Source organism: Hermetia illucens, chromosome 1 (genome assembly GCF_905115235.1).
Source record: "Hermetia illucens chromosome 1, iHerIll2.2.curated.20191125, whole genome shotgun sequence".
Taxonomy (NCBI): domain Eukaryota; kingdom Metazoa; phylum Arthropoda; class Insecta; order Diptera; family Stratiomyidae; genus Hermetia; species Hermetia illucens.
In genome coordinates this window covers 93430407-93442286 of record NC_051849.1, presented here as the reverse complement: position 1 = coordinate 93442286, position 11880 = coordinate 93430407, and positions in this window count along the sequence as shown.

Genomic DNA, 11880 nt, shown 5'->3' with positions numbered 1-11880 from the left:
AATTAACTAAATTTATTTTTGAGAATTTTGTTTATATACGTACACACACAGCTATCGCTAAGATAAGATACTTTAGGCTTGGCATATACATTCATATTAGATGCGGGTGAGCAACTGGCCGAAATTGATATCTGGACGATGCACGATAATAAGTACGAAAAATTCACTTGCTATGGCGTAATAGCACATGAATGATTTTTACGAGCGCAATGAGTTGCACGTTTTTCATAGCTTATGTTAGTGATAGATTTTTCATATTAAAATTTGGACTCCAATTGAACGTGAACTATCTACTATTTATGGCTCTAAAGGCTTAGGAAAAAAGGGCTACTTATGAGTATGAGTTTTACCACCGGGTGGATGGGTTGAATAAGTTATAAATTGAAGGCAAGAATATTATAAGATCTAATTACATGTCCGAATGGCTGAAGTGGTTAGAGCGCTAGGCTGTCGCAACGAGGATGGCGGTTGAAATCTCACTGGTGGCAGAGGGATTTCTTATCGCGACTATATGTCAGATGCCAGTTGACTCAGCTGTAAATGAATACCTGAGCCAAATCAGGATAATAATTTCAGGCGAGCGCTGACCACATTGCCTCCTATCGGGTACTGTAATCCTGTAGTGTACCGTTACGGTTTCGAATGAAGTGCTCTAACACACTTTAAGACCCTGATCCAATATGGATTCTTGCGCACAACAGTTATTATTATTATTAATTACATTGGCACATGGCTGCGGCTTCGGTGTAATAGGGTGTGACGATTTAAAAAAAATTTTTTTTTCGTTATATATTTCGATATAGGTTGTCGATAGGTTGCACTATTGAAAATGTACTATCAAAATGCTAGATTGAAATTCGAAATATTTCTAAAGTTATGGTACAAAGAATGGTGCGCGCCACAGTTAGGTATAGAAACAAGTCAGGAAATCTGAAGCTTGACGCTTCAGGTATACAAGGTTTTGTGTTTCCCTATGTGAGGGGCGGTAAGTGTATGACAATGCTTTAAGGAACTCCGCTCAGAAGCGGACGTAAACTCTTGGGGCAGTGGTTATAAAATCGTGATGACACGATTCAGAGGCCGTACATCTCCACAGATCACGTGTCCTACTCTCTTCCTGAAAATCATCCACAGGTTATTCCCCCAGCAAGAGGAGGGCACTGACACATTCCCGCAACATCTGAGTGTGATGGCAATTCTGCCAGTCACTAGAGACGAGCTGCTGGAAATTTCGGTAGAATAGGAGGCAATAAAGCGCCAGGCCTGGACGAAGTACCGAATAACCTAAGCTCCAGGTGAACCATCCTCATACAGATTCATATGTCTTTTGGATACTGTGGGAGAAATGTTAAAGCGAGTAATTTATAATAATTGCGCCAGGTTGTTGAAAGCCAGGCGGCCCTTCAGATCAGCAGTATGGGGTCCGTAAAGCCAGATGTAGTGACCGCGGCTTCGCGACGGGAGCGGAATCTCATTCGGCTCTTTCTTAATTAATTTGCTTAAATAATGCATTTCATAATGTGCAATTACCCTACCCTGCTCCCAGGGCAGAGGTGAGGCAGCTGACGATTTGCCTCTGCCCTGGTAAGAAACTGTAAAGCCGTCATCGCTTGACATTTCTGTGAAGTTTGGGTGCAAGCCCTAAGCAAGGGGTTCTGGCAATAGCAGTAACCTGCCCCTCGAGATATTTAAATCGCTCAGTTCTGGCAACGGCAGTAACCTGCCCAGAACTGAACGATTTGAATATCTCGGGTCAATGCTATCAGCCAATGGAGAACTGCGTTATGCACACAAAACCTTTTATATGTACTTCGTTTGTTATGGCGCACACAACGTTAAAGTTTCCTAGATATCGTATGATGTTGGAACTCGAGCATATCGAAATCCCACGCCAGAAACCAATCATTAGACGTTTTCCAGTGATGCCATTCGTGCAGGTTGCTAGCCCACAAATTTCAATCCTTTCTAATCACCTTTCAGGATAAGCGGGGAATACTTTGAATGCATTCTTAAGACAAACTAAAAGGACCACAGAGCAACGTTTCAATATATGCTAGATAACTAACCCTGTTTAGAAATAACAAGTGAGATTAGGAGGATCTGAATTGGTTACAAGTTTCGCTCATTTAAAAGGATTTTTTTCCGATAGCCAGTTTATTATAACAAATTTACAGTCCTTTGCCCTCATTTATTTTGGAATTCTAACGGGTAATTCCGGAGATGTTATTGTAATGAAAAGTAATTCCTTCGATCCTTTTTGCTTATTACACGAAATCTTCGTCAATATTAAGCAATGAGGGACGAGGTTAGGCAAAAGTATAAAATAAAACATAAAAAAACATAACAGTATAAACAAGTCGGGAAACCGGAAGCTGGACGCTTCAAGTATGAAAGGTTTTGTGTATTTATTTTGTAAAGAGATTTGAGTGTGCATTTGTCCCATTAGTATGTAGCACGTAATATATGCATATACTATGTGCGAATATCTACTTTCATGTGATATTGGCATTCAAAGTCTTGAATTTGCACAGAAGCGACAGTTTTGGCCTATTATAACATTGTTAGTAATAGTGCGATTTTCACTAAATCAGGATCATGCTCTATGCTGTAGCCTACTTTGCTGCAAATTTCGCTATTCTAGGAGGAACTGAAGGGGAGTTTTACAGTCAATTACTAAAAATTATAGTTATGTACTATCATTAACTTTATTTGAACAGCTATCGGTATGGAGGGTATTTTGGGGTCTAGGCACTATAAAGTGGCAGCCTCATGGCTTTTTTCAGATTTTTCGGTAAAGTAGTTTCTGAGAATGGGTTCGTTAAAGAAATGATCACTTTCAACCTCCCGCACTCCCCACCTTTCCAACAAGTGTCAAAACCAAGAACGGCTTCAAAAAGTACTAATCGAGACCTTTCATTTGATGACTATATTTGATTTGATTTAATGACTATATTTGATGAATATTTGATGAAAAAAAATGTATACCCTCCTTTTGCGTGTATGGGGACCCCCCCTAAATTCGACGTAAAAGTATGTAACTCACTATATGCGTGAGCGTTCACAGTTCCCACCTTTCTACCAAATTCGGTGTCAATCGCTATAACCGTCTCCGAGAAAAATGCGTGTGACGGACAGACAGACCGACAGTAAACCGATTTTAATAAGGTTTTGTGTTTACACAAAACATTAAAAACGACTTCGATTAAGTAATTTTGAAGTCACAATCTCTTGAGTAGGACCGAATAATATAAGCACTGGTCATTGCAAAAATATATCTGAGCCGAGGAGGGTTGAGACTTAAATTGTGAAAGCTTTTACAACTTAGACTTTTTCATGGATGGCGGTGGGCATTTTAGATATACATGCAAAGTATTATTATTTAACAGAGGGACATAAAATCACGCATCTGCCACGTTTTTCGGGCTTCCTTCTGTTCAACGCGCTTCTTTTACACTACAGTTTTTGTTTCATTTGATTTTGAATTCAGCATCCTCTTCACGAGATTATGAGGTTAGATAACTACGTTGAAGGTGTCATTCAACTTCAGTCTTTCAACTATGAGCCTATGAAAATGAAAAATAAAAATATTTCTTCGTTCACCAGATTCAGTCCAACATAACCACGATTTGATGTCATCAATGTTTTCACTTTTATAAAATCAAGAGGCGGGCAACTGTGCTGTGGATTCTTTAGTTGTAACTGACAAGCCTACCAGAGCATGTAAGCCCAGCTTTAGAGATGTTCTCTAAATTGGTACATAATTCAACCAATCCCAGGCTAACAAAAACCTTATTAAAATCGGTTTACTGTCTGTGTATCTGTCAGTCCGTCTGTCTGCCTGTCTGTCGGTCACATGCATTTTTCTCAGAGACGGTTATAGCGATTGACACTAAATTCGGTAGAAAGGTGGTAACTATGAACGCTCACACATACAGTGTGTTACATCCTTTTACGTTGAATTTAAGGGGGAGTCCCCATACATGCAAAAGGGGGGTGTAAAATTTTTTCATCAAATATAGTCATGTGGGGTATCAAATTAAAGGTCTCGGTTAATACTTTTCAAAGCCGGTCTTAGTTTTGACATTTGTTGGAGAGGTGGGGAGTGCGGGGGGTTGAAACTTATCACTTCTTTAAGGGGGCCATTCTCAGAAACTACCAAACCAAAAAATCTGGAAGAAGTCAGGGGGCTGCCACTATGCAGAAAACCTTTCGTACCTGAAGCGTCCAGCTTCCGGTTTTCCGACTTGTTTTATTTCAACTTCAGTGGCTGTACGGGATACTTCCAATACTTTATAGCAGTTAACCATTGTGGTGTATGTGTCCTTTTTTCGTTCTCAACAACTTATTACAGCTTTAAGAAATCTATCTGTGTATGATTGTAAGTTTGTACAATAGCGATCCTCAATACTGAAGATAAAACTTAACTTGCACGTGATATGGCAGTGTTGTATAAAAAGCAATGGATGCGGGGATTGGCTGGGTCCTAATCATCAGTTGAATTCGATCCGTCGCACTCGCTTTTCAAGAGGCACTGATCCGGGGTGTTTGTTTTTTGTATTTGTAGACCCTTTATTTGACCAAGCCTAACAGAAAAAGTTAACAATCTGTCTTCCGTAACAATTCAGCAGACGGCAAACAACTTACTAAACATCAACAGTATTTAGGATTCCAATCACTTGGGTAGAACAGCTGCGAATCCTAAGGGTTCTCGCCATGCGAAATGGATCGCACTATATTATTCCCAATCAATTTGATGATAAGTGTGTTGATTCAAGGCGCATCAGCAGTTGCATACATGACCTCATTAGTAACACAATGTGCAAAGTTTGACGAAGTAGTCCTATTAAGCCCCGTGCAAGCAGGCATTTTCTTTCAAAGATCCTTTTATTCTCCATTTGGGTAGGACTCAAATTAAACCAGATAGGACACTGGTAGGTGAGCACCAGCTTGAGCAAAGTAAGATAGCAAATAATCTTAACCTAAGAGTCTTCGAAGAGACATAAATGCCTTGCGAGCGCTTTCTAGCTCGACTTTAATGTGCTCATTAAATTGGAGACCCTCGTCAAGACGCGCACCTAGATATCTAACGCACTTCTTATGAGGAATGCATTCAGAACTATCCACGTTCGTAACGATATGGAACTTTCTGCAATTCCTTTTCAAGTTCCTACTGGCGTACGCAAAGGAATTTCTAAACAGAATCATTTCACACTTTCGCGCATTGATTTTCATCTGCCAGTTGTTCGTAAAGAACTTTATGTTTTGTCAGTACTTTAAATATCTATTTGTAAAGAATGGAAAGTCGTACGCGAGCAAATTTATTTTAAAGGAGACAGTTGCAAATATAAAACACAGCATTTTATACAAAATAATCGCCGCTTTTCGCGGTCCTCAAATGAGGAGGCCATTGTTCTTTTGCCGGAAAATTTTCGACTGCATGGGCTAGATTGCGCTTTAGAGACCTCAAATTTCGACGAGATTTATTGCAGGCCGTTTCCTCTAACTTATCCAAATTTGATAATTCAATGAATTCAAATCGGAAATACCTGAAATCCAATCATCCTTCCAAATAAAAGACAGCACATTATTTTAAAGTCACTGCTGTGTCGCTTCCGCGGAATATACCTCGCAAAATTTTCTGGAAGACCCAGTTGATGCCGGCAAACAGAGTATCGCTCAAGGGCTTTACAATCAGCTCTAACACGGTATTTCGGTAGACAGAACCCGATGTCCCCACTTCTTTCAGACACCGTACCGTGATATACCCCACCAAACCATGAATGCTCGTAGCTATAGTTCGTTCTTTTTCCCAGTTTTCAGCTTAAATATGTAGCGGGCTACGCTAAGCAGTAGATACAATAGGACCCAGCTTACTAGAATTCCAAGAATTAGGAGTGTATAGTCTGTTACCCCTTGTACTCCATCTTCTTATCATATATATTGTACTGCCTGGGGCTGACTTAGGCTTGATACCGAGGAGACTTTTTGGTATCTCCAGCAGAATAGACTATACAAAAGCTGAACTTCAAGGGTATACTTAACTAGGGTGAAGTGGAAGGTCGACGACGTGCTCCAAGGTTACCGTGTCGTATTATTCACTGACGAGCCAAAACCGGATCATGGAATTGGAAAGTCCTTTTTCAGAATCACTCAACACATCCGAACCTATAAGACGCCAGAGTATTCAAGACAGAAATACTGGCGATAGAGAAATTTCTTGGCGGCTGAGCGAAATACAGCGCCGGCTATAACCTTTAAACTTCAAAGTGAGTTCAGAGACAAATTGAATAGTCAAGGGAGGTCGACCAATTCTTCATTTTCTGGGTTTCCAACATTGGAATATGATCGAAAATGACAGCGTTAATGTACTGGAAAGGTGGCATTCCCCTCCAGCGCTTCGGCAAGGACAAGATACTCCCGATATGCTACTGGGAGAATCAGGTGGAATCAGCTCACAGTACTTACCAGTTGTTACATCACGGTTACCAGTGCAGTCATTGGTGACTGTTCGTACCTCGGCTAATAGATGAACGCATCATAAGACTTGACATACTTTGCCATTCGCGTTGTTATAGCTGCGGGAGAAAGGCAGGACTCCACTCAAGACGGCCCAACTTTAACTATAGTTAGGCAGCGAACACTAGGAAAGCCATTCTTTGTCAATTCCAAGGAAACTATAAGTATAAATTAAAGGGGCTGATAACTTTTGCGATCTCAGCAGAATGGAACTGTGAAATAAAATTCGTCGGAAATAATTGCGCTTCCCTTGCTCCTTTGCAGCTTTCATGCTCTTGAGGGTTTTCGTGTCAAAACCGCGCATCATAGGGCTACTCTTTACTTTCACATTCATTACTCAACGATGCGAATTCACTGATAAACAAGTCGGGAAACTGGAAGCGGGACGCTTCAGGTACGAAAGGTTTTGTGTATTTCTTAGTACGTAGCACGTAATATATGCATATACTATATTATGTGAGAATATCCACTTTCGGATGATATTGACATTCACAGTATTGAATTTGCAAAGAAGCGACAATTAGTAATAGTGCGATTTCCACCAAACTTGGTGAGATCATGCTCTATACTATACCCTATATTTCGTGGTGCTAGCATGAATTTAAAGGGGGTATTATTAACTTTATTCGTACAGATATCAGTATGGAGGCCAGTCACCATATAGTGACACTCTGTTGATTTTTTCAGATTTTTCGGTTTGGTAGTTTCTGAGAATGGCCCTTTAAAGGAATGATCACTTTGTGTTTACACAAAACCTTAAAAAAGTAAACAAACTCGAACCAAAGTGAGAACGAAACAAAACACTTTGTTTAAAATTATGGGGATAACACATACATCAATTGAAAGATTCTATTTTACAGATGGAAACTGTGATCGGCTAACTGCAGCAATCATCTCATCATCGGAGTTTAGTGCAAATAGGGAGCATTCAGCACTTCACTAATTTTCTGACAGAAACAAGTTAGATTATTTAATTTCTTCTTCAGTCTTCACTCTACAACTAGAGAAGTAAAACGTACATATACACTTTAGTTACTTTACGGGAAACATGAAGTGTCCTTTTTGGTTCAATTTTGTGGCTGCTTTATCGTTGATTACCGTGGGCGAATCGGCCGAAATTCTCGGTTTGTTCGTAACATTCAGTAAATCGCATCCTATCATTCACAAATCCGTTATGGAACCGTTAATTGATCGACGACATAACGTGACAATCGTCACAACATTGCCCTTGGAGGATTTGAGCAAAGGTTATCGACATATACAGGGTGCGGCAGCATAACTTCCTTTTTTCAAAACTCAATAAAAACTATTGTATGCATCGGAAAATATTTATTTATTTTTTATAATGTAGGTACATGTCTAAAGTTTTCATTTACATTGTTTTCAAGATCAAATCTGTTAGGTGACGTCCCCAATTCTCCATACATAGCGTAAACCGATTTCTGGCGTTTGTCATGACTCTTGTTAGCATAGCAGGTGTTATGTTGGCAATTTCTTCTTGGATGTTGGTCTTGAAATCTTGTAGGGTTCTTGGACGGTTCACATAAACACGGGATTTCAAAAAACCCCATAGAAAAAAATCACAAGGGGACAGATCGGGAGGGCGTGCCGGCCATTCCAAATCGCCTCCAATTGAGATAAGGCGCTCTGGAAAGTGTTCCCTCAAGACAGCCATCGATGCTCTTGAAGTGTGTGCTGTTGCACCGTCTTGTTGAAACCAAGTGTCCCCCTAATCAAAATGTTCTAGCCGTGGGAAAAAAAATTCTGTAGCATGTTTACATACCGGTCCGAATTCACTGTCACTGTAACCTCATTTTCCTCAAAAAAAACAGGGACCAATAATTCCAGCTGAGGAAATTGCACATCACACTGTGACTTTGGGTGAATGCAAAGGCTTTTGATGCAATTCTCGAGGGTTGGTGTCAGCCCAGTAGCGCATGTTTTGTTTGTTAACCGACCCACACAACGAAATGCACGCTGTGTTGCAATAACCGAACATCCGTTTGAAAAGTAAACCTCCTCTTGAAGAGGAGACTTTCGATTTAGTTGTGTTTGGTGTGTTCTTCAACATGTTTGAAATTGGTGTTGCTGCTCATTTCAAATGCCCCTTGGTTCTCAGTTTTATGCAACGGCCTATAAGAGTAGTTAACACCATAGTTGGCAATCCTTTGGAGATATCCTACGTTCCTGAAATATTCATGGGAAATGTACAACCACTTGATTTCTTTGACCAAGTCAGAAACTTTTTGATGGTGTTTCTGATGGAAACAACCTTTCTGTCGTACTTTGATTACAAAACAGCAAATCTCTACAAGCGCATCTAATTGAAAAAATCAGGTGGTACTTTTCTCTGGAAGGAACTGTTATTTGAAAGAGAGGGACAGAAGTTCCTGGCAGTAACAAATTTCTGAATTATTCTATTGTTTAAGTTCGGGTTATAGCCTTTCAGAAAAACGATCAGTAGAAAAGAAAAGAACAATTTGACCAAGATTGTCTTCTTAGATATGAATCAAATTGTTTAAATTTCAATGTACAAATTGAAGCAGGAGGGAATATAGGTGTCGACTGTCGATACGCCACAGGCAGCAGCAGTCATCCAGTGTTTAGGAGAACCTTGGATGCAATGAAGAATTGAGGTTGATACAAAACAGCGGACAGTATACGTGACCCTCCGAGGTAGGCAGCAGCAGATCATACCCATCCGTAAGCGAGAATGCTTCAAGAAAATTTGCGTGGAGGCAGATCAACACCCCTGGGGAACAGCGTACGGGATTGATATGAAGAAGATGAGAGGGCGAGTGCCACAAGTGACCTGCACGCACCTTCTGTTCGATGTAGTGAGTGCAAAAACTATGAACAAGTGTTGGACGTCTTCATCATATTTGCGGTAAGTGAGGAGGAACTTGGGAGATTTCCCGAAGAATCGGTGATAATAAAGCTCGTTGTTTGGATGCTTTTCCCAATAAAGCCCTGAAGCTGGCTGTTAAGACCACACCCGACCCGTTTATCAGGGTATTTGAGGCATGCATGACAGAAGAAGTTTTTCTTGTTCCCTGGCAGAACCAAAAAGTATTTAGTTTTGCTTCCGAAGCTCAATAAGCGGCAGCGATATCCTTCATCGTACCACCCGATCTACTTTATTGACATGTTAGGAAAAATTTTCGAAAGGGTCATCTACAATAGGCTTCTCCTTATCAAAGAATATAGGGATAGCCTATCGGAGGGACAATTTGGATTTCGACGTGGCCGTTCAACGATCGCCGCCGCAGACGTGGTTTAAACATTACTTTAAAAATATTTTATTGCCCGACTTTCATTTTGAGGCACTGTGTTCTTCTTTCTTTTCAGCCTTTGTCCCGTTCACAAGCGGGGTCGGCTCGTCGTGATCGTTTTCGCCATTTGGTTCGATCAAATGCTTGATCTAGATATAATCGCGATGCTTTTAAATCCCCATCCAGCGTGTCAAGCCACCGTCGTTTCGGCGTTTACGATCGACTTCGATGTTCAGATCAATCTTGGTGAGTGAATTCTCGTTAGCGCAAATCACGTGACCATACCATCAAAGACGCCTCTTTCGCAATTTTTCCCCTATCGGTGCAAATGCATATCGATCACGGATATCCTCATTTTGGATGTGATCAAAACGTGTCACGCCACTGGTTCAACGCAACATCTTCGTCTCCATTACCGCAAGACGTCGTTCATTGTCTGTTATAATCGGCAAATACTCATAACCATAGAGAGCGCCTGGACAGACGATATCGCGGTAAATTTTAGATTTGAGGCCTTCGTACGTACGTACATCGATGATAAAAAATATCAGTTGTGGAACACCATTTAATCCAGGCTGCGCGAAGCAATTTCACAACGTAATTCTCCATTGGCTGATAACATTGACCCGAGATATTTAAATCGCTTAGTTCTGGGCAGGTCACTGCCGCTGGCAGTAATTTTGCCTGTTGCCGGATCGGTCGACAAAAACTCAGTTTTATTCAGATTCAATTTGAGACGGCGTCGCATGAGGCGATAATTCCATATTTGGACAAGCTGCTCGAGATCATTTTTGCTATTAGGCGCTGGAAAAACGTCACCTGCATAAAGCAGCGTAACTGCGGTGGACGTTGGACGTACCGTGTGACGGTGTCCATAACAAGAACAAAGAGGAGTGTTAAGAGGGCACTTCCTTGATGAACACCAACAGAGACACGAAGCGGTTTTGATACATTCGGCACACTTCGAAGTTTACTTTCCGGATCGTGGTGGAGCAATTGACCCCTGCTTATGAGTTCTACTGGCACCAAGTGTTGTCATAGAGCATACCAGATAAGCTCGTGTGACACAAGCGTTTGACAGGCTCTTTCTAAATCCAGAAATGCAATGTAAAGAGGACAATGCTTTTCGATTGTGTAAGTGGAGGATGAACAAACTCCTCAGTTGAAATTTGCTCGAAATATTCTTCCCATCTATACGTCGCGGCTCGACGGTTGGTAAGCAAAGTATCGTTCTTGTCATTAACGCAAGAGAAGTGTTCGATATCCTGTGTGCGTTCGCATCGGTTTTTGGCAGGTCGACACATCTCGAGTGTCCAGTTTATTGTAAAGATTTTTGTAATGGACCCTCCGGTGACAGCGATCGCTTTCTTTGCTTCCTGGTTGGCATTCTAAATTTGGTAATCGTCGAGAAACTTGTGATAGAAGAGTTTTATTTCACAAACTTTCATTTCAACATCGTCATCCTGTACTGCTTACCTGTTTTGGTGTCCCCGAGGGTTGCGGAAACCGCTTTGTGTGTGCGTTTTCATTTCCACGATTTTTCCACATTCGCAGTGATTGGTAATTGTATAAGTGAGATCAATTCTTCTTTCTCTCACGAAATTGCCATCATTTAATGTGCAGCGGTCCATTGCATTCTTCACGTTAATTTGTCGGTGGTTTGATTCGCAGGACGGGATCAACGGAGGATGTTGAGGTGCAATGGTCTCATAGAGAACGGCTTTGCAAACAGTGACGGTGGTAAAATGTCTGCGTCTTCTGAGAATATTGTCGATTTGCGTTTTACTGTTCCCACTATAAAATGTAGGAAGATTTGGCAATTGTTTGATGAAATTATGTATTCATAAGTTCAAGGTCATGGCTGTTCGCATCAACGAGCTCAAACCCCTTTTCCCCATGGCATCTGCTACCGTCTGCCTTTTCATGTATATGACCATTAAGATCGCCGGCAATGACGATATAGTTATTAGTAGGCAGGTTACAGGTCTTTGCATCGAAAAGTTGCCAGAAGGCGTCTTTCTCGGCATCAGGTCGACGTGTATGTCGTGCGTACGCGTTGAAGAAGTGAATAGTGCGATCAGCTGACATAATG